Raw genomic sequence first — 24,869 nt, 5'->3', positions numbered from 1 at the left:
ATTCTATTGTATACAACTGAATTATGAAGTGAAAGCTGTCCATAGGGTCTAGTGCATATTTACAGTACTTCTAAAATGTTTTCATTATTGAGATGTTAATTTCCTCTAGTCTGAATTATAATAAAATGGAAAATACTTTCTATATTGATAGTTTTACTTGAGATTTTTCAACTGCCATCTTATATGATCTTAGAACCACATTGAGTCCACGGGCCAGTCATCAACTTTCATATTTCTCTATTAATTTATCAGTAATGTTATTGATTATTACATATGCCATGTTCCTTAGTGTCTTTGTATTTTTGTTTAGTATCATAGTGTATCCAGAGATAATCTATTATACAAGGTTGGGAGCATAGATTCCACATGGTTCATCAGCACTTTTTTGAAAATTCCAGCCCATATTGATTATATTTTGAATTCCCATTTCCATAGTAAAAATAATAATCAAACAATAATCCTGTCAGAAGTATAAAGAGTTGGTGATTCAATTAGATTGTAAATTTTGAGTTATTTACAGAGCAGTTAAAAATATCAGTCCTTATTAAATATGTAGTAATTAACTTATTTCCATGTCAATTTATATTCTGTTTTATTTTTATTTATTTTTTTTTTTTTTGTTGAGACAGAGTCTCACTTTGTTGCCCAGGCTAGAGTGAGTGCCGTGGCGTCAGCTTAGCTCACAGCAACCTCAGACTCCTCGGCTTAAGCGATCCTACTGCCTCAGCCTCCCGAGTAGCTGGGATTACAGGCATGCGCCACTATGCCCGGCTAATTTTTTCTATATAGATTTTTAGTTGTCCATATAATGTCTTTCCATTTTTAGTAGAGACGGGGTCTCGCTCAGGCTGGTCTCGAACTCCTGACCTTGAGCAATCCACCCGCCTCGGCCTCCCAGAGTGCTAGGATTACAGGCGTGAGCCACCGCGCCCGGCCTGTTTTATTTTTTGATACCAATGATGATCTGGATTTTTTATACTTTTCAAGAAAGAGCGCAATTGTTTTTAAATTATTTATTTAATTCCTTCAGTTTTATTTTGAAGTATGACAATAAATCTCAGTTTTATTCCTTTAGTACAAATAATAAATGTCCACAATATATGATTATTATGACAAGTTTCAGATTGTAGCTTGTGTTATGCTAGCAACATGACTAATGAGCCTGTCAACTTTTACCATTAAAAGTCTGTGATCCAGTTGAACTACTGGTGGTTGAATTGAAAGATGATTTAATAAAAAATCTTGGCATAAGAATAAGGAATACAAATGCAAATTCAAAACATGAACTTCACATGTATATACATTTACATATACATTGTAAATACAATCCCCTTCCGTAACACACATACCCATAAACCAAGCTTCAACATACCCAAATGATTCAGTGACACATTGTGTATGGATAATTTGCAAAGGACTAGTAAGTATATTTAGCTTTAAAATAAAATTGAATATCTTTATAGTTATATACTTATGAATTCAAATTTACATGGTGATTTTTCTACAGTTATATACCACTTTTAAAATAATCATTCATAAATCTTTCTGAGAAATGCTTCTCAGAAAGTATTTATAGTATCTTAGAAAATTTATATTATTATATTAATTACAATGTATTACAGGAATTTATAATCATCTACATCTTTGAGATATAAAGATTTATATTGATCTATTTTTATAACCTATTGATAATATTTGATTATTAACAATATTGCCCATAATCTGCATTGGAAATCCTTCATTTTTTAAAAAAGAATCATTGTTCATGGTATAATATAGCAAACACTCATTCAGCACATAATATATGCAAAAACCTCTGGGGTTTATAAGAAATATAAGGACATTGTAAGTATTGAGGAGAGATAAGGGATATATTTTGAAAAGTAAATAGTGCTACAAAATTAATTAAAATATAAATTCTTCCCAATTCTATTTATATCATAAACTCTCCAGACTGTTATACTGAATGGTTGCACTGTTTGTATCATGTAAATATAAGCTTTCTAAATATAATAAAAATGGAAGCTTTTATATTAAGACATATTATCAACAATTTAATGTAAATATCTTAATTTAGGTCAAGCACAGTCTTGAAGTCCACATGATAAACATGATATGCTTTAAAAAATTTCTTTTAAAACTCCACGTAAAAAGCATAAAGAACATTATAATAAAATCAGCAGCTATTGAACCATAGTAAACATTGGGTCTGCATATTCTGAAATATTTGTGACTCACTTAGCCAAGCTTACCATCAAGGAACCAGGCTTGAGTTGCACAAAATATTTAGACTTCATTTCCTCCAAATCATTTTTGAAATTTACAATATAGAACTTGTTTGCAGAACATGGAGTGCTACAGGACTTCAAAGGTATTTGAAAGTGAAAGAGAATTTAAGAACAACAGTTCAGCAGTAAGTAGATGATATGCTGTTCCCCGTGGCTCAATGAAATACTGAAGAAAGCCTCAAAAGCTGAGGTAAGATGTTTACTGCCTGGAGTAGAACATTGTGCTATTAAGCCTAATTATCAGCCTTGTTCTATGTATTTGGTCTTCTTGCTAAGCTTTCACAGTGCCAGTCACCCTTAATTCTTTCGGAAACTGCAAAATCTGCTGAAAATTCTCAAAGAATATAAATTTCTTTCAAAAGATTGACAAGGCCATATCACATTATGATTTAGAGCCAAATGATTTAAGCCTTTGCATTTTCAGGAACTTCTAGTGATTGACGATGACACACTGATATGATTGAAGTGTTGTGAGGGAAATAAAAATCTTGCAGTGCTATGGAAGGAGTGATGTATGTATTAACTATTTCCAGGCTCTTGCTATCATTGTAAAGATGTTGAGCAACATTAAAAAAACAAATACTTTCTTAATAGGAGAAAATGCTACCTTTTAATAGCAATAAATAATTGACACTACTGCTATAATCTTAGTCGAAGAAACAGTTTAGCTAGACTCTTGATAAATGTGACTTATTGGCTAGAATGGGGAGGACACCACTGGCATTTTTCAAGGCAATACTTCAGTAATGAGCTGTGAAAACCTACATAATTTCATCTAGTCATTACAAAAGGTGCCTATAGCTTTTATAAGGCTGCTGTTTTGACTGGGTGAGGTGGTTCACGCCTGTAACTCCAGCACTTTCAGAAGTTAAGGTTGGGTGTTTGTGATCAGACTGGGCTACACAGAGAGACTCCCTATCTACAAAATATTAAAGAATTACCACGTGTGGTGGCACATGCCTATAGTCCTAGCTACTGGGGAGACTAAGGCAGGAGGATCACTTGAACCCAGGTGTTAGAGAATGCTGTGGGCTACGATTGAGCCAATGCACTCCAGCCTGGGTGACAGAGTGAGATGCCATCTAAAAAAAAAGGCTACTGTTTTATGTTTCAGTATCAAGAAGACTTAAGTATTTTACAATCTTTTACCCATATTTGTGCAAACTGGAGACTTAACTGTGAGGTTCAATCTTTCCCCAGATTTTCATGTAAAATATTTCAGTATTAGCATACTGAAGGTTTATCATTTAATTTACTCAAGGAGCATTTATTAAGAAATGAACATATGCCAGACACTATGCAAAATAAAAGAAATTTTAAAAGAATATCTTACATTCCTGGCTTTAGAAGGTTCTGTCTAATAAAGTAGGGAGATATAGATGCAAAATTATATAAAGTGTGAGAGAAGAAAAGTGGCAAATGCCAGCTAAGGGAGTCTGATCTGATAAAGCTCTGATTAGAGGTGCTATTTGAGTGAAATCTTAAAGGATAATTAGAAATGTATTTGATTAAGGGGTTTTAGGTGGATTTGCAAAGCATGCATACAACATATAATTTCATATGCATACTTATATAGCATATGTATGTCATAGCAGGTTATTCCTGATCCTAGCTACAATTCTTTCTTACAGATGCCAGAAAAAGTCATATAATCATTTTAATTGGTCTATACTAATGATACATTAAGGATAACATTCCATTTTGATTATATTGCTACTAGGTTATTAAAAAGTTAAGAGAAATTATTATGAATTTCAACATGGATTAATAACATACACTGGTTGATGTATTTGGGAAAAGTAAATGGAAAACGTAGTTTGGATATTAACACTTTATTAGATTTTAAGGTTTGTAAATATTTTCTCCCATTGCTTAGGTTACCTTTTCACCCTGTTAATTGTTTTCCTCAGTGTGAAGAATTTTTTTAGTTTGATGGAGTCCTACTTTTCTACTTTTTTTGTCTGTGCTTATGATGTCATATCAAAATAATCACTGTAGAGACTGAAGTTAATAACATTTCTCCTATACTTTCTTCTAAGAGGTTTACTGTTCCAAATTTTATGTTTAAGTATTTAATCCATATTGAGTTAATTTTTGTATATTGTGTAAAATAAGGATCCAATTTCATTCTATTTTTTGTGGATATCCACTTTTCCCATCACCATTTATTGAAGAAACTATCCTTACCCCATTGCATATTCTTGGTACTCTTGTTGAAGAACAGTTAACTGTACGTGGGTGGGTTTATCACTGCACTCTCTATTCTGTTCCATTGCTCTGTATGTCTATTTGTATACTAGCGTCACACTGCTTTGTTTTGTTTACTGAAGTTTTGTAATATATTCTGAAAACAGGAAGTGTCATGCCTCCATTTTTTTTTCTTGCTCAAAATTGCTTTGGCTGTTTGAGGTCTTCTGTGATTGCATATGAATTTTAGGATCAATATTTCCATTTATGCAAAAAATGTCTTGGGATTTTGATAGGGATTGCACTGACTCTGTAGTTTGCTTTGTGTAATATGGACATTTTAGCGAAAGTAATTCTTCCAATTAATGAACAATGGATATCATTCCCATTTATCTGTGTCTGCTTTAATTTCTATCATTAGTGTTTTATAGTTTTCAGTATAAAAATCTTTCACCTTATTATGTTTATTACTAGATATTTTATCCTTTTTAATGCTATTATAAATAGAATTTTTTTAAGTTTTCTTTTTGGATAACTCATTGTTGGTATATAGGAATGCAACTGATTTTTGTGTATTGATTTTTTATCTTGCAACTTTGCTAAATTTGTTTATTATTTCTGACAGTTTGTGTTTGTGTGTGTGTATGTGTATGTATGTGTAGTTTTTAGGGGTTTCTATATCATATAATCTGCAAACAGGGATATTTTATTTCTTCATTTCCTATTTGGATGCCATTTATTTCTTTATCTTGCCTAATTGCACTTGCTAGGACTTCCAGTGTTACATTGAATAGAAGCGTTGATACTGAGCATCCTTCCCTGTTCCAGATATTAGACAAAAACTTTCAGTTTTTCACTGTTGAGTATGATGTTAGCTGTGGGCTTGTCATCTGGCCTTTATTATGTTGAGGTCAGTCCCTTCTGTACCTAATTTATTCAGGGTTTTCATCATGAAAATGTATTCAATTTTGTCAAATGCTTTTTATGCATCTATTGAGATGATCATGTGAATTTTATCCTTCATTCTGTTAATATGGTGAATCACATTAACAGAATGTGTGATTGTGTCCCATAGTCCCATATGCTTTCTGCACTGTTTTGCATTCTTTTTTCTTTTCATTCTTCTGACTGGATAATTTTAGAGAACTTTTTTATGTTTGCTGAAAAAATTTCTTTCTTCTGCTTAAGTCTGCTACAGGATCTTCTTAGTAAATATTTTCAGTTTATTTATTGTATTCTTAAGTTCCAAAACTCTGTTTGGTTCTTTTTTCTATTTTCTATCTGTTGATATTCTTATTTTGTTCTTGTAATGTTTTTAGCTGTTGAACAACTTTAGGATGGTTATTTTGAATTTGTGTCGAGTAATGCATATAAGTCTGTTTCTTTAGCATTGTTTTCTGGGGATTTATTTTAGCCTCTGTTTGACCTATGTTTCCTGGTTTCCTTGTGTGTCTTATAACTTTTTGTTAGGATCCATGCATTTGTAAAAACAGCCTCCTCCTTTAGTTTTTACCGAGTGGCTTTGTACAGTGGAAGACCCTAATGAATCAGCCTGGCTTAAGATTCTGGGGGCAACAGAAATTGTTTTTGGAAGAGATGCAGTCACTTTGGGATTGTACATGCAATTTATCAATTAGAAAGGCTTGGCGTTTTATTTTTTTCAGGCGCTTGTTCCTTCTTGTGTCTGTCTGCAGCATTCAATTTTTCTGATTCTACAACAGCAAGCCACTCTGCCCTCCCTTGGTCTCTGCAGCCATCAGGCATTCAAACTATGCCAGCTCTTTGTCAGTGTTTCAGGTCAAGAAAGATAGATATTAGTCCCTTGGGAAGCCCTCCAAATAGCCAGAATGCCAGACACATGCTCCACTCTTCTCCCTCTCAACTGAAGGAGAAGCCTCAAGTTGTATGTCTTCTGATCACACTGACTCATGCTTGCAGCAAGTTGCTACTTACTCTTTGTGTTCTCAGTGGTCTCTAGGCATCCAAATGCTAATTCTGTCAGCACTCAGAGTATGTAATATGTATAACAACCTTCCAATGAAAAAATATACAGCAACATCTTCCTTTCTTTGGTAGGAATGATGGAAAATCATGTGGCTACATAAGGCAAGAACTAGCAGCAGCAAACAAAGGCCAGTGAGTAAAGGGGAAATTGTGCATGGTATGGCAACCTGAGAAAACTTACGGTTTAATGACCACTCTTTAAGCTGATTTATCAGTGCAGTGACTGGTTTACCCTAAAAAGGAAAAGCAATCTTAAACTTAAAACTCTACGAGAAAGTATAGGCCTCTACTTTGTAGAGGTAGACCCGTCATAAGGGTTTCCATTAATTTCCAAATTGAGTAGAGATAAATCCCTGTTTAGGCAGGCCATAATCTTCTTCCTAACCCACCAGCAAAATTCTCTAAAAAGAGAATTTAAAGCAAGCAAATCCTATGCTCTATAAAGGAACTCAGTTATGACCTGAATAGACATGAAATGGGTCAATAAGAATCTACTCTATTTTCAAAAAATGGGCACATATTGAACTTAAATGAGACAAAAAACACTTTCTTCATAATGATGGATGCTAGAGCATACTATAATTGTTGATACTTGTGTATTGCTTTCCATGGGTCAGACACTGTTTTTTAGTTTTTTACATTTATAAACTCAATCTGCAAAAACAAGTTTATGAGATATGGAGTATCATTTCCATCTCCATTTCAAAGGTGAAGATAAGAGTATTAAAGTGATTCAGTAAAATACTTGAAGCCATACAGCTACAAAGTGGCAAGTTCACAATTTGAAAGCACTTAGTCTGGCTCCAGCAGGTTTGTTGTTATTATGTTCCTTAGCTTAAGTATTTTAAAGTAATTGCAAATATTAAAACAATTTTATCCCTGGATAATTTAGCCTTTGTTTTCCAAAATATAAAACCATTTTCCTCTTAGAAAAAAAATTACATAATCACAGCTAACAAACAAAAATTTCTTAATATTATCTAGAAGCCAGTTCATTTCTCTAGTTATTCCCAAAATGTTCTTTACAGTAAATTCATCCAATACAACAGATTATTGTACAGATACAATAATCTGGTTGTTATATTTTTTATGTCTCTTTTTATTTATTATTTTTATTTTTTTATTTCAGCATATTACGGGGGTACAGATATTTAGATTATATGATTGGTTTTGCCCCACCTGAGGCAGAGCTTCAAGCATGTCCATCCCCCAGATGGTGCGCACCATACCCATTAGGTGTGTATATACTCATCCCCTTCTCCCCACTCCCACCTGCCCGACACTTGATGAATGTTATTACTATATGTGCACATAAGTGTTGATCATTTAATACCAATTTGATGGTGAGTATTTGTGGTGCTTGTTTTTCCATTCTTGTGATACTTTAGTTAGTAGAATGGGCTCCAGCTCTACCCAGGATAATACAACATCTCTAATCATCAGGGAAATGCAAATCAAAACTACAATGAGATATCACTTAACTACAGTGAGGATGGCCTTTATCAAAAAGTCCCCAAACAGTAAATGTTGGCATGGATGTGGAGAGATAGGAACACTCATACACTGCTGGTGGGACTGCAAACTAGTGCAACCTCTGTGGAAAGTAATGTGGAGATACCTCAAAGAGCTACAAGTAGAACTACGATTTGATCCAGCAATCCCATTACTGGGCATCTACCCAAAAGAACAAAAGACATTCTATAAAAAAGACCTCTGCACTAGAGTGTTTATAGCAGCACAATTCACAATTGCAAAGATGTGGAAACAAACCAAGTGCCCATCAATATATGGGTGGATTAATAAAATGTGAGGCACCATGGAGTTCTCAGCCACAAAAACAATGGTGATTTTTATCTCTTTTAATTTAGAAAGGTCCTTTAATAATGATTTATTGTGGTCTAGTCTTGTAGAATGTCCCATTTTTTTTAGATTTCTGTGATACCTTTTTTCCTGGAGTCATTTAGTTTATTCCCTAAGCCTCTTTTATTTTTAGAAATAGGAAGTTATATTTAAGATTTGGTAAGATTCCAGATAAAATTCTTGGCAAAATCAAATAATACATGATGTTTTACTGTTTATATTATATAGTTGACATCAGAGATTCATCCTATTTGGTTGTACTGCCATGAATACCACAAAGGACTACTCAGTGATTTCACATAGAGTCAACATTATCCTTCCTTTGTTAGGCTGTTCTTCATATGAATGCTCAATCTCACATCAACCATTCTTCTAATCATTTTAATTCCAATTAATAAAACTTGGTTGAATAAATTTTTGTATTAGGGTTGCCTATTGAGGATTTTCTAACTTCATTGTTCCCTGTACATTTATTAGCTGGCTATTTTCTGTTTATGTCAATTTTTCTCTTAATAGCTTGAACTATTTATTTACCATAGAAATAATTTCTACTGAAAAGGCAGACTATGCTAATTTTTCCTCTTTAATTATGATTTCTGAAAGTAAGACTTTGGTCATAAACCACCTTCAGTGATGAAAAAGTACTTAAGTGAGAATATAGCATATCTGTTTTTTTGTTCCTGGGTTACTGTCTTAGAATAATGGCTTCCAGTTCCATCCAAGTTGCCTCAACATACATTATTTCATTCTTTATGGTGGCTGAATAGTATTCCATGGTATATACATGTCATATTTTCTTTATACACTCATCTGTTGTTGGACACTTAGGTTGGTTCCATATCTTTTTTGTGAACTGTGCTGTGACAAAGATACAAGTGCATATATCTGTTTTATAAAATAATTTCTTTGCCTTTGGGTAGATCTCTAGTAGTGGAATTGTGGATCAAATGGTAGACTACTTTTAGTCCTTCGAGAAGTCTCCATACTGTTTTCCATAGAAACCATACTGGTTTACATTCCCACCAACAGTGAGTAAGCATTCCCTTTTCACCACATCTGCACCAGCATCTATTGTTTTTTGACATTTTTTGGGGGGGGGAAACCAACTGTTTTAATCTAGTCCACATTCATATGAACCTTTGAGGTTGAATCTTTTTCTTTTCATTTTTGCTTTTTAAATTTTTTTTCTGTTAGACTTTTCTTGTTTGTTTGTTTGTTTGTTTTCTTGTTGCTTGTTTATTTTTTGACTTTTTGAAAATGGTCATTCTGACAGGGGTAAGGCGGTATCTTATTGTGGTTTTTAAATTTCCCTAATGATTAGTGATGTTGAGCATTTTTTTCATATGTTATGGGCCATTTTTTCTCTTCTTTAGAAAAATATCTATTCATGTCTTTTGCCCACTTTTTAATGGGGTTATTTGTTTTCTTTCTTGCTGATTTGTTTGATTTCCTTACAGGTTTTGGATATTAGGTATTCATCAGATGTATAGCTTGTGAACATTTTCTCCCATGTGGTAGATTGTCTATTTACTCTGCTAATCTCATCAAGAGAGTCTGGCTCCTCTTGTTGCAGAGTCATAGTGCATTAATTTTTAAAAGATTCTTTGTTTTTTGTCATAATAAGATATTCTAAGTACTTATTCTTTTCCTTACCAAAATCTAGTTATTTTTATCTATAAATGATTTTGAAGTCTAAAATGTGGATTTCAAGATAATAATTGCAAGGAAATATAGTTTCTATGCCATTTCAATGTTCAGAACAAGAATATATGTATATTCAGAAATCAAAGTTCTTAATAATATTTGACTTAAATTTTAGATGAAAAATTACTAAACTGATTTGATATAATTTTTGTTGAAAATATCGATAGTATTAACTTATATACTTTCTTCTACAATGTACAAAGCATAATGAATTCTATATACCAATAAATTAAAAATTAAAATGCAGAAAAATTTTTGAAGATTTTTGGCCTTAGAATATATCTTACTAAGAATATACAAAATTAAGTCACTGCCTGATTTGTAAAGCGTACGTTCTCTGGTTTAGTTTCTAATTTGATGAATATTTAGCTTCATTCCTTTTGGACAATTCTCTTCTATTTAAGCAATTTCTTCATATTGGGATTTTTGCCAGTTGAATAGGTGAGAAATCTTATATTAGTACTTTTAATTTGTGCTTTTCAAATTTGACTGAAGTTGAATAGCTTTTCATATGTTTAAAGCTATTTGTATTTCTTTTGCTGAATTTATGAAATTTATTTATTTATGAGATGTCTTCAGATAATTTTTTAAAAAGCAACACCAAATTTATTTCTAGGCTGTTTCATATTTTCATATCTCCTATGATCATGGATGAACCATTTAACTTCTGTGGTCCTATGCTTCCTCATTTGTAAATTTAGAATATTAAACTACATAATCAGTGTAATTCTGTTTATACATAAGCAGGGCATGTGACCTGTGTAGTCACACAAGGCCCCAAGCTTAGAAGAGTCCTGTGCTTGGATTTGTGTCATCTTCAAATTCTTAATAACTTTTGAATAAAAGGTCTCACATTTTTATTTTGTATTCGTCCCTGCAAATTGTATAATTGTTTCTGCATGAAAATAATTCTAAATTTTATGATTAAATAAGCTTAAACATGTCATTCTTGTCTTCTTTACCATATAGAAAAGCAAATTTTCTAAGGGAAGAAGTAGAGATTAATAAAAATCAGAAAAATTCAGCTCTCATACCTTCACCCCCATACATACAGCACTATACTTAGCACTGAAATTGCATCACTTTGATTGCCTACAGAGAAAAGTGAAGCATTTTGATATACTAACCCAAGAGGTTTCTAAATGTTTTTTTTTTCCAGGCAATATCTTTAAACAGCAATATAGTTATGACAGGTTGGATTACAGCATTTAACACTTTTCCAGGAGTTTTTAGATTTTACATGCTGTCTACCTTTCAGAAAGATTTGTGCCAGACATCTCAGATATGAAATAAATATATTTTTATTGTGTTTTCTGGAGTGTGTGATGCAACCCAAGCATTGATGGCAAATCTATTTTCTCCTAGCAGGAAAACTTGAATAGTCTGGTGATCTGCAAACATTTACTTCTCTTTAGAATACAAAATTTTAAAATAATCAATCTATGAGCAAATACATATTCTGTAGTTTGAAAAAAAGCTTCTCATATTTATATCTCGGAATTTGGTAATTAAAGGAACAATACTAAACTAATGTGCTAATGAGTAAATAATAGCTTTTGCATGCCTTAGTGAACAGGGAATTATCATGAGTTTCTGCTTTTGATATGAAAGCTGCAGATGGTTATTTATTACTAATACAGAAGGGTTTTCTATAATAAACCTATTATTTTAAATTTCATAAACCTCTCTTTATATTGCTAAAGTCACAATGTTTTGAAATCAGTCAGTTCTAAAAATATTCAAAAACATGTTTCTACCAACAAATTTTGTCTTCTGCTATTTCCACCATTTTGAGCATTCTCTTTTGTCATACCCATTTAAGACCACCCAGAATATAGAATAATTTGATATTTTCTACAACTCATCAAACTATAACATTCTCTCTGTAAGTCACGAACTCCTTAATGTTTTGCAATTAACCATGATTTTTTCTAATTCAAGAATGTCTTTTTATTACTTTTATGAAAGTTTGCTAGGCAGATATCATATGCCATATTTTAGATCAAGTATTAGAAAAAATAATGTTGTATAATGTATCATAGTCTCTTCTCTCAGGGATCTCACAGTCTAGTTTAAGGACATAATAAATTATTCAAATAAAGTCCATAGCATGCAAAGATTTTCTACCATTTTGAAGACACTCTGTAAGAGCTCATGTTCAAGTGCCATGTCTTCCGAACACTCTGTATGAAATACTAATATTTTTCCTAATTATTTTGTGTATGAGTTAGGATGTGAATTATCTGAATTTAAGGACCTGGTTCACTATAAATGCAACTATTATATTTAAATAATATCATTTTATATTCTTATAATGATTTTTTATAATTATAAATGAATATTATTGCTCTATGTTTTAAAAATAGAACATGCTCAACACGGGAGAAACCAAGTAATCTGTTTTATTTTCAGGTCATTGGCATTTTAAATAGCTTCCAATGTAATGGCAAAGTCAATTTACAATAACTACAGTATAACCCAGGCCTGGCCTGTCAGAACTTATAAAGATATGTCATACCTTCTTTTCTAAAAGTTTATTGGTTGTTGCTGGTCATGTGTTCAAAGGAAAAGTTCATTGTTTTTTAACAAATGAGAATATTTTTCTGATAATATATTCTCAAGGGATATTACCAAATAAGACCATTCTTATATTAATATTCTTATATTAATATTAGAATTGATTGTAATCCATACTCTGTTCATTAGATTAACCTGACCTTCCCTTCAATATATTTTTATTTTAAAAGAATAAATCCTTTTTATTTCATTTGCTCAGTTATGTCAGAATATTTTGTTAAAATAATATGATAGATATTATAGTATAATAATTATAAATTTTAATTAAATGTTATACTCTTGAAAGTATTAAATGTAACTAACACAATATAATTATTGTTAAAATTATATATACATGAATATGTATGTATACATACAAAATTATATGTGTGTATATATATATATATATATAGCATACTATTTTCTCCATCTACATCATTGTGATAAACTACTTCCTAAAAAGAGAAGATTCCACATATTTGAAGTCCTCTTCTTCCAGAAATCTCACTCAAGTGTAAGCAAAGAAATAAAAATGTTACCAACAAATGAAAAGAACTAGAGTAGTAAACAAGAGTGGATACACAAATTAGACATTGTAAAGGAAGTCCTAGCCAGAGCAATCAAGGAAAAGAAAGAAATAAAGGACATCAGACTTGGAAAAGAGGAAGTCAAATTATCCCTGTTTGCCAATTATATAATCTTGTGTCTAGAAAACGCTAAAGAAGCCACCAAAAGATTCCTAGAATTGATAAAAAAAAAAAAAAAATTCAGCAAAGTCTCAGGTCACAAAATCAATGTACATAAATCAGTAGCATTTCTGCATACTAACAACAGTCAAGCTAGGAATAAAATCAAGGACTCAATACCATTTACAATAGCTGCAAAGGAAATAAAATACCTAAGAATATACTTAACCAAGAAAGTGAAAGACTTCTACAAGGAGAACTACAAAATACTGATGAAAGAAATCGTAGATGTCTTTTTTTCGTTTGGGTAGATGCCCAGTAATGGGATGGCTGGATCAACTGGCAGTTCTACTTTTAGCTCTTTGAGGTATAAAAAGAAAAAGAAAAAAAAAAAAAAAAGAAAAAATGTGGGCAGAATATGAAGCATTAAAAAGAAGAAGAAGAAGAAATAGTAGAAGACACAAGAAAATGGTAAAACATCCCATACTCATGGATTGGAAGGATCAACATTGCTAAAATGTCCATACTGCCAATGTGATTTATAGATTCAATGCAATTCCCATCAAAATACAAATGCCTTTTTTCACAGATATAGACAAACAATCCTAAACTTAATATGGAATGAAAAAAAAAACAAAAGCCAAAGCCAAAGCCAAAATAGCCAAAGCAATCTTATGCAACAAGCACAAATCTGGAGGCATCACATGTTCTGACTTCAGATTATACTACAAGGGCTATAAGAACCAAAACAGCATGATACTGGTATAAAGGTAGAGACATAGACCAATGGAACAAAATAGATAACCCAGAAATAAAACCATATAACTATGATGAACTCATTTTTCACAGGGAAGACAAAAACATACACTGGGGAAAGGACAACCTATGGTGCTGGGAAGATTGGATAGCCACATGCGGAAGAATGAAACAAGATCCCTATCTCTCATCATATACAATAATTAACTCAAGATGGATTAAAAAATTGAACGTAAAACCTGGAAACATAAAAATGATAGAAGAAAACATAGGAAAATCTCTTCTAGATAGCTGCCTTGGCAAAGAATTTATGACTTAGACTCCAATGACACATACAGAACAACAAAAATAAATGGTAATCAATTAAATTAAAATTTTCTGCACAGCAAGGAAAATAATGAACAGAGTAAACAGGAAACCTACAGAATTGGAGAAAATATTCACAAACCATACATTTGACCAAAAACTAATAACCAGAATGTACAAAGAGCGTAAACAAATCAGCAAGAAAAAAACAAATAATCCCATTAAAACATAGGCAAAAGACATGAACAGAGTTTTTCAAAAGAAGATAAATGACCAACAAACATATGAAAAAATGTTCAACATCACTAATCATTAGGGAAATGCAAATTAAAACCACCAGGAGATATCACCTTACCCTTAGCAGAACAGCCATTATTAAGAAAATAAAAAAAACAATAGATGTTTGCATGGATGCAGAAAAAATCAATAAATTCACTGTTTGTGGGGCTATAAATTAGTACAATGTCTATGGAAAACAATATGGAGATTCCTCAAAGAACTAAAATTAGACCCACTGTTTGATCCAGCAATCCCACTGTTGGATATCTATCCAAAGGAAAATAAGTCATCGTAGCTTATGGAGTATTACTCAGCCATAAAAAGGAATGAAATAATGTCTTTTGCAGCAATTGGATGGAACTAGAGACCATTATCCTAAGTGAAGTAATGGAGGAAAAAAACCCAGATGTTCTCCTTAAAAAGTGGGAGCTAACTGATGGATATACATGATCATATATTAGTGTAAAAGACATTAGAAACTAAGAAGGAGGGAAAGTGGGAGGGGTGAGAAATAAAAATGTATCAATTGAGTACAATGTACCCTAAATTACTTTGATGATGTTCACACTAAAAGCTCTGACTTCAGCATTATACAATTCATCCATATAACAGAAACACTTGTACCCCTTAATATTTTGAAATAAGAAATAGAATAAAAGTGATTTGACTCTTACAAATGAAAAATAAAAAGTATTCAACATAATTTTGGAACAGAGAAAGAGTGTGGTTGAGTGATAGTTGGCATAGCAGAGCAGAGAAAGGTAAAAAGGAAGCGGCTTCCAAAACATTTCTAAGGAAAAACCAGAAAACACGCTTTGAAAAATCCCCTAGAAACTCTACTGAATATGTCAGGTGTGTGAAAGTTCAGGATAATACATAGGCTGAAAACGGGGAAACAGGTAAAATCTCACTATAAAGAATAGGTCCCTACTCCTAATTCCTGTATTTAACTCTTTCATCTCACAAGAAAATAAAAGAATATCTCTTTGTTGTTTATTCATGAGAAGTTTGCCAGATTCAGATACACCAGACACAATATAATGAGAGAGTGAGTTTGTGGACTGAGGAATATTAAGTAAAAGTCTCTATATTGAACTATGTGAAAACTCAGCTCTACTCTTCCTCCCTGATTCCATCACACTACTTGCCAAACATACACAGTCATGTGTTCCTTAATGAGAAATGTGTTGTTAGATGATTTTGTCATTGTGTGAACATCATAGAGTGTATTTACACAAACCTAGATGGCATAGCTTACTACACACCGAGGCTATATTATATAGGCTACAAACCTGTACAGCATGTTACTGTACTAAATACTGTGGGCAATTATAACACAATGCTAAGTATTTGTGCATCTAAACATAAAACAGATGCAATAAAAATATTGTATAAAAGATATGGTCCCTTGTATAAGGAAGCTCCATTATGATCTTTTTTTTTTTTCTTTTCTTTTTTTTTTTTTTTGAGACAGAGTCTCACTCTGTTGCCCAGGCTAGAGTGAGTGCCGTGGCGTCAGCCTAGCTCACAGCAACCTCAAACTCCTGAACTCAAGCGATCCTCCTGTCTCAGCCTCCCGAGTAGCTGGGACTACAGGCATGCGCCACCATGCCCGGCTAATTTTTTCTATATATATTTTTAGCTGTCCATATAATTTCTTTCTATTTTTAGTAGAGGTGGGGTCTCGCTCTTGCTCAGGCTGGTCTCGAACTCCTGAGCTCAAACGATCCGCCCACCTCGGCCTCCCAGAGTGCTAGGATTACAGGCGTGAGCCACCGCGCCCGGCCCATTATGATCTTATGGTACCACTATCATGGTCCACTTCTGACCAAAATATCATTATGCAGTGCATGATTGTACCTCATTTTCTCCCACCTCCATTTGAAGTATTGGTTGATTATTTTCTGGGGAAGTGTAATGGCCTCAAAGAAAAGTTATATACCTTCCATTATCTGAGAGCTCTTTTATAAATCCTAGGAGTTGTGAAGCCCTACCATTTATCCAAATCTTTCAATCATCTTTTTAGTTTCCAACTATATTAGTGAGATTACCTCAAAATTTGAATATAGAAAAAGCTCTTGTGAAATATTCAAAACTCAATTGGATATCATTGTATATACTTACAAAATTTATATGGGCCAAAAAAAAGCATAAAAAACATTAGATTTTGTCAAGTTAAATAGAAAATTAATTCATGTATTTTAGGATACCATAGCATTCACATGTTTTCTATATCATTTGAAAAGCATTTTATGTTTTTACTTAAAGAGCTGAAGAAATGCAAAAATCTAACAAAGTAATCAATCTGGTTGAAAACTTCAGTCTTCTGTGGCTGGACAGAATAACTAGGTATACATGATTGTAGAACTTTCTAATAAATCCAGAGACACTGGCTTTATAAGCTCCAGGACTAATCCCTGTAAGAATTTTGAAGCCCCCTCCAAAAAAGCAATTATATAACAGTAAACAATTTCAATTACCTGAGAGGAACTTCTGTAGAATATAAAACCATAATAAAGACATATTTTTGTTAATAAGGAAACTGTGTATTGTCATTATTACCAAAGCCAGTAAAGTTTATTGGGATAGCTTGTAGGGAGAGAACTATGCAGAAAAGTTCACATGATTTTTTCATCTTTCACTATTCTACAGAAAAGCTTGTCTAGCTCCGAAAGATAAAATGATAATGATGGCAATTGAGAGCCTCATTCCTATGTCCCTGTACGTAATCATAAGGGTGCTAGAAGGGTGCTTTCAGAGAACACCTAACTGTCTATGACAATGGGATCTTCTTGAGAGAGGAAAGATCCTTCTGTGGAAGGTGAAGTCTATGGGGAGCCTTGTGTTCTTCTGTTGTGCCGTCTTAAACATGCTGACCTTTATTTTTCCAAGATGCAAAAAGGGCAGTGGGAAAGAGCCTCCTAAATTATATGTACTTTTACCCATATTTATGGTATTTTATGCACTTGTTATCTTTAAAGAGTTTGGCATATTAAAGTGACAGCCTTCCAATTACTACGAAGTAACTGAGTTAGTTTTTAGATTTAAAGATGTAATCTAATTAGGCTTATACTTAGTATTAGACTCTGAGAGAACCTTAGATTAATCATATTCATGAGTTTACTTAATTAGATTTATGAATCATTTAAATACATAGGGAGGTTTTGTTTGAATTAGACAATTGAAGTAATTTAGAAGGTAATTGAAAATATTACATGTATAAATGCAATTTAAAGTTTACAATTAACTGCATTTGAAATTGAATATGTGTATTTGAAGACTTCTTTTAAACTTGCAAATATTTTAAATTGTATTTTAAAAGTTATAGTAAAATTATAGCATTAAATATTGAATATTAATTCTTGAAAGACAAAATATTTTTCTTAATTTTTTTTATTAATACAAATAACTCTGATGTCATAAAATTCTCATAACAATAAACATGGACAACCAGGCATTTGAAAGAAAATAGACTACAAGCAACAGGAGAAAAAGGAAAAGAAATAGAAAAAGCAAGGAGTAGAATGAGACCTTGAAGAAACTGTAAATGAAATCATAGGAGAACTAAGAGAAATGATTGCATGCATAAAGAAGTGATGGAAAAAGGAAAAAAATATATAACAAGGGATACTTCTTTGTAATTTAAACATGACAGGTGATTTTTTAAAAATAAAGAGTTAAAATATGAAGCACATAAATTAGACAAATAAATGAAAAATGTGAGAAACGCAAAAGGAAATCAAAGGAGCAATTATAGAAGTACAAAAATTATACCCTTCAGATTTCCAGTTTGGCTTATCTGTAAACTCAGCATAAGCAGGTAGTGGAGGCTAAAGCAGATTTCTAAATGGTCTGGCTAGGCATTGAAGGGTGCCTCCAAAACAGAATCACTTTGCAAAGCTGGAAAATATTTTTTTAGCATGTTTTTTTTTTTCTTTTTATATTTTTGGCTCCCTGAATTCAAGGAAATCTCTTTCAAAATACTAGCTGACCACAATCTAAAGGAACAGAGATTTCAGTGACACACAACAATGAATGCAGACTTTACAAAAATAGTTTAGAAAAGTCACTAAGTAAACAAAATACTGCAATCCTCCACAAGCAACAAAAACAAACTCTGTGGAGGGAGAAGAATCTGATATTTAGAGTTAACATATTGTAATATTCAAAATGTCCAGTTTTCAACACAAAATCATGAAGCAGGCAAAGAAACAAGAAAATAAGACCAATTCACAGAAGAGATGAACAGAAATTGTTCCTAAGGAAGCACAGACAATAAACTTACTAGACACAGACTTTGCATAAAGTACCTTAAATATACTCACAGACCTAAAGAAAACCATAGCCAGCAAGCTAAAGAAAACCAGGATAAAAGTTCTCAAAAATTAGAGGACATCAACAAAGAGATAGAAATTATAAAATAGAAACAAACAGAAATTCTAGAGCTCAAATATACAATGACTGAGATGAAATTCTGTGGTTTCAATATCAGATTTGAGCAGACAGAAGAAAAATAAAATCAGCAAACTTGATTATAGGCCCATTGAAATTATCCAATATAAGAAGCAGAAAGGAAAAAGAATGAAGAAAAATGAACCAATCCTAACATACTGTGGGACACCATCAAGTAACAACATAAGCATAATTGGACTCTCAGAGGGGTGGAGACAGGGAATAGGGCAGAAATAATACTTAAAGGCATTGTGGCCCCAAACTTCCCATGTTTGCTAAAAGACAGGAATCTACATATTAAAGAAACTCAACAAATTCCAAGAAGGATAAACACAAAGAGAATCACACTAAGGCACATTATAATCAAACTTTCAAAAGGCAACAGCAAAGAGAAAACCTTGAATGCAGCAGGAGGGAAGTGATTCATTAAGTTCAAGAGCACCTCCCTATTCAATAAATGGTGCTGGGAAAATTGGATAGCCACAAGCAGAAGAATGAAACAGGACCCCTATCTCTCATCATGCACAAAAATTAATTCAAGAAGGATAAAAGGTTTAGATATAAGGCACAAAACCATAAAAATTCTAGAAGAAAATATAGGAAAAATTCTTGATATCACCATAGGCAAAGTATTTATGACTAAGACCCCAGAGGTTATTGCAGCAACAATAAAAATAGATAAATAGGACTTGCTTAAATTAAAAAGCTTTTGCACATCAAAGGAAATAATAAGCAGAGCAAATAGACAACCTACAGAATGGTAGAAAATATCCAAAACTAGTTTGCAATCCCACCAGCAGTGTGGGACTGCAAACTAGTGCAACCCCTGTGGAAAGCATTATGGAGGTATCTTAAACAGATTCAAGTAGACCTGCCATTCGATCCAACAATCCCATTATTGGGCATATACCCAAAGGAAAAAAGGTCATTCTGTAACAAAGACATATGTACCCGAATGTTTATAGCAGCACAATTCACAATAGCAAAGATGTGGAAACAACCCAGATGCCCATCAATACATGAATGGATTAGTAAACTGTGGTATATGTATACTATGGAATATTACTCAGTTATAAGAAATAACGAAGATATGACATCTCTATGGTTCTCCTGGAGAGAGTTGGAACCCATTATATTAAGTGAAGTATCCCAAGAATGGAAAAACAAGCATCACATGTACTCACCAAAAAATTGGTTTCCCTGAACATCACCTAAATACACATCTGGGAACGACACCAATTGGATATCAGACTGAGGTGGGGGGTGGGGGAGGGGATGGGTGTATGCCTACACAATGAGTGCATTGTGCACCGTTTGGGGAATGGTAACGCTTGAAGGTGCTGACTCGGGAAGGGGGGTTGGGGAAGAGAGGAATATATACCTACATGATGGGTGCAACACGCACTATCTGGGGATCAGACACGCCTGGAGCTCTGACTTGGGGGGAAAGGCGGTACATGGACAACGTAGGTAACCTGCAATTCTGTATCCCCCATAACAATAAGATGAAATAAAAAAAATATATAAAAAAAAAATAAAAAAATAAAAATACATAAGAGAGTAAGAAAGAAAATAATAACTACTCTACTTCTGGAATCTAAACCATGCAGAATTAAACATGTACTAACTTTAAAAAAAAAAAAAAAGAATTAAAGGACTCAACCACAAAAAAAAAAAAAAGAAAAGAAAAGAAAATATCCAAAACTATACATCTGATAAAGGACTAATATCTAGAATATACAAAGAACTGAAACAATTCAGCAAAATAAAAACAAACAACCCTATTAAAAAGTGGGTAAAGACATGAACAGAAACTTTTCGAAGAAGATAGACAAATGGCCAACAAGCACAAGAAAAAGTGCTCAAGGTCACTAATCTTCAGGGAAATTCAAATTAAAACCAAAATAAGATATCACCTTACCCCTGTCACAATGGCTCTTATTAAACAGTCCAAAAACAATATATGCTGGTGTGGATGCAAAGGGCAAGGAACACTTATACACTATTGGTGGGACTGCAAATGATTATAGTATAGCCTGTATGGAAAACAGTATGGATATTTCTCAAAGAATTAAATGAAAGTAGACCTACCATTCAATATAGCAATCCCACTACTGACTGAGTATCTACTCAAAGGAAAGAAGTCATTTTATCAAAAAAAATACCTGCACTCAAATGTTCATTGTAGCAGAGTTCACAATTGCAAAGATGTGGAATCAACCCAAGCGTCCATAAATTCATGAGTGGATTAACAAAATGTGGTTTATGTATACCATGGAACATGACTCAGCCGTGAAGAAGGATAACTTAATGCCTTTTGCAACAATCTGGAAGAAACTGGAGACCATTATCCTAAGTGAGTATCTAAAGAATGGAAAACAAACAGCACATGTACTCACTATTAAATTGGAACTAACTGATGAGCACACATGTGCATAGTGGTAAGTAAAACTCAATGGAAAGCAAGCAGGAGGAAGGACGGAGGACGGGATAGGCAAAAACCTACTTAATGGGTACAATGAACACTATCTGGGTGATAGGCACACTTATAACCATGACTCAAACATTATAAAAGAAAGCCATGGAACCAAAAAATTTGTACCCCCATAATACTTTGCAATAAAAAAAAAGAAAAGAAAATTGAGCAATGATTTAACAATGAAAAAAAAATAATGCCAAATCACAGTTAAAATAAACTATGAGATCTTATGAGCTTATTGAACCATAGCTGAGGCAAAGATGGTTTAAGGATACAGTCATGTTTTAGCAAGGCTCAATAATTATATAAAATTATTACTACTTATTTCTTGCCATACTTCCTAGAGGGGCAAATAGGGCAATAAACAGAACAACAAGCAAATATATGTCAAAATATTTTCATAACATTGTGTTGCCTATCAAAGCCAGAAAACTTATTTGTTGCTACTTGTTTTTTTCCCCTAATTAAGAGACATATATAAATTTAATTTAGAAATTTGAAAATAAAATTAATATAGAGTTACCTTTTACAATAGGAAAATAGAAATTGGGCTTCAACCCTGATTATAAACCCTGATTATAAACCCTGATTACAATGTAGATTATGACATGCTTTGGCCCTGACAGTTGTCTTCAGGTACACTAACATGTTTGTCCTTAACATTTTTATTCTCTAATAGGATATATATGCTGTGATTCTGTTGACAGGATAAATCAAAATTATTTTTTTTTTTCCTTTTTTAATGGTTGGGGAATGTACAACTTGTTGTGCATGATTGGTTCTTTTGTAGTTTTCACAATCCCTGATTAAAGAAAATGCCTTGAATTTGAATGAAAATATAAATATATGTAGGAAGTATGTCCTTTGCAGAAAAGGTAGAAGGGCATTTCTTTGTGGAAAAAGGAAGCAAAACTTTGACAAACCCTGCTGTGGCATACTATGAATATGCTCGGCTGTTATTTAAATGCCATTTATCCAGTTAATTGGAAACAAACACGAAAATTAAACTGTAAAAACTCAACATGTAACTTAGGCCATTCCCATTCTTGAATAGCATCTTTAATTTTTCATTTTTCTTTTATTTTAATGTCAATATTTCAAAGTAGAAAAGTTCAATTCATGTTACACGATAACTTATATATTTCAGGGAATTAAATAATGTAGACTTAAGGCTGAATGAGTTTATTTTTTAAATATAAAACAGTCAAATCAATAGTACAAGTTTTCAGTGCAAATTATCCATTATCTTGTCTTTTTCTTCTTTCATAATGCTTCCTATCAAGTCTAATTCTTTACTGAAGCTCATACTCAAAAACTAAATACTATTTTGGGTACTAAAAGCCATTAAGAAAAAAAAAATGCCTTGGAAGAATGACAAGGTGATTGGCTACCTCAGGTCCAAATTTTTGTCCATTAGAACCCCATTTTACCCTGCCTAGACTCTGCAATCTTGTTTCTAAAATAAACCTAAGTATAGTCTCTATATTTTCAGAATCTTGAAATTTGTATTACAGTATCTCCTGTTTGTGGCAGCTTGCAATTTACTCAGCAATATAAAGTGTTTAAATCTATTTCCTAACATATTATTGTAATGAAAGATGAAAAGGAACCAATCAATATGTAACAAGTTGAACACATTATAGCCATTCTATTAAAAACAAATTCAGTAGCAATTGTAAAAAGCTTGATAAATAAACTTCCTTAATGCTGCAAATCACAAATCTGTCTTGTTTACATTGTGTCTGCCTTTTTCTTTATGATCTCCTGATTACCAATAAAATTAACCTTGGCTTTCAACATATTCTTCATTCCTACCATTGTTTTACTATATTTTAGATTTAACCAAAATTATAAAATTTTAACTTGAATTTCTTAAGTAAAAAACTCACTTTTTGTTTCAACTAATTTTATCCCCACCCAACATTTAATGACTATTATCTAATTAAGCAGATAGTTTTCATTATCTATTGTCTTGTTTTGCTTTTTGCTCTGACTTTTAAAAAATCCATTATTTCGGGTTGATTTTCTTGCAGCTGACATCTGGTGTTGTCAGTATATCTGGAAATGGCCCAGAAAACGTAGCTGCTAGGAAAAAAAAAAAAAAAAAAAAAAGGAGCATTCTGTCTCTTTTGTAAAGGTTAGGTTCTGATCCTTTCCAAAGCTAACTAACCTTTCCTCTAGTTCCATTTTAATAAAGTTCTTTTATTGATGAAAATTAAATGAGCCTTTAGGTTTCTGTAACCATTGAAAAACAATGATAAAACATGTATTTATTAATATTTATTTAATGTTATTAACATTAAGAATATTATAAATTGTTATATAAAATCCTCCCTATCTGCTTATTTTATATTTAATGTCTGTTAAATTATTCACAACTAATATTTCCCAATAATGTCTGACTTCAAATTCTATGAGATACTTGTGATGATAGAGATAGAAGAATATAAGGTAATTTCTTGCTGTAATGACCCATCCATGACACTTCACTTCTCAATCTACAGACTGAATGAAAAATAGTCCTTTGAGGCCTTTCAGAATGATACTAAATATATAAAAAAATGGAAAGACTTTAGAAAATACATCTTTAATTCTGCAAAATCAGCACAAACTCTCTGAGAATCAAACTTGTGAAGCTCTATAACTGTCAGGGATCGTTTTAGGAAATGTAAAGCATTGCTTCTATTTTAAAGAGAAAGGCATTTCATATAAAGCGTTGAATGATTATAAAATAACTGAAGGAGTGAGATGAGGCTCTAGATTGTTCCTTTAAGAATTCTCAAAGATATATGCTGTATCTACTATAGGAAGTTGGAATCTGAAGCCAGTACTAGAACTGATCAGTTCAAAAACATACTATGGCAGCTACAATTCAGGTATTAGAAAGCTAACACCATCACTGCTGCAACTTCCTCTTGACACCTACATAGCCACTGACTGACTATTCATTAAGGAGGCTGAATCCTGTTATCATCACAGCAATAAGTGTCCTTCATTACCCATGCATGAAGCTGAAGACTAGAGCATTGCAACAGAAATAAACATCTTCATGAACTGTTTTGATAGCAGCAATACACAAAATGGCAGGATGTTAGCTCTCAACTTATTTCTACCTTCTAAATCTTGTGTTCAGCTACCTAATTGGTGAGAAATAATTAGAATCCAGAAGCTTAGCTGCAAGAGGTCTCAGAATTGTAATTCTAAGCTTTCTAATTTTAGAACTACAGAAATTCAAACTGGAAACCCAGGATGAGAATTTGCAAAAGGAAAGAAATGAGGTTTTAAGAAGGCAAATGGTAGGTTCTCCATGTA

The sequence above is a fragment of the Eulemur rufifrons genome, chromosome 2, assembly GCF_041146395.1.
Source record: "Eulemur rufifrons isolate Redbay chromosome 2, OSU_ERuf_1, whole genome shotgun sequence".
Classification (NCBI taxonomy): Eukaryota; Metazoa; Chordata; class Mammalia; order Primates; family Lemuridae; genus Eulemur; species Eulemur rufifrons.
The sequence above is the reverse complement of the archived record's forward strand: the minus strand, read 5'-3'. Positions refer to the sequence as shown.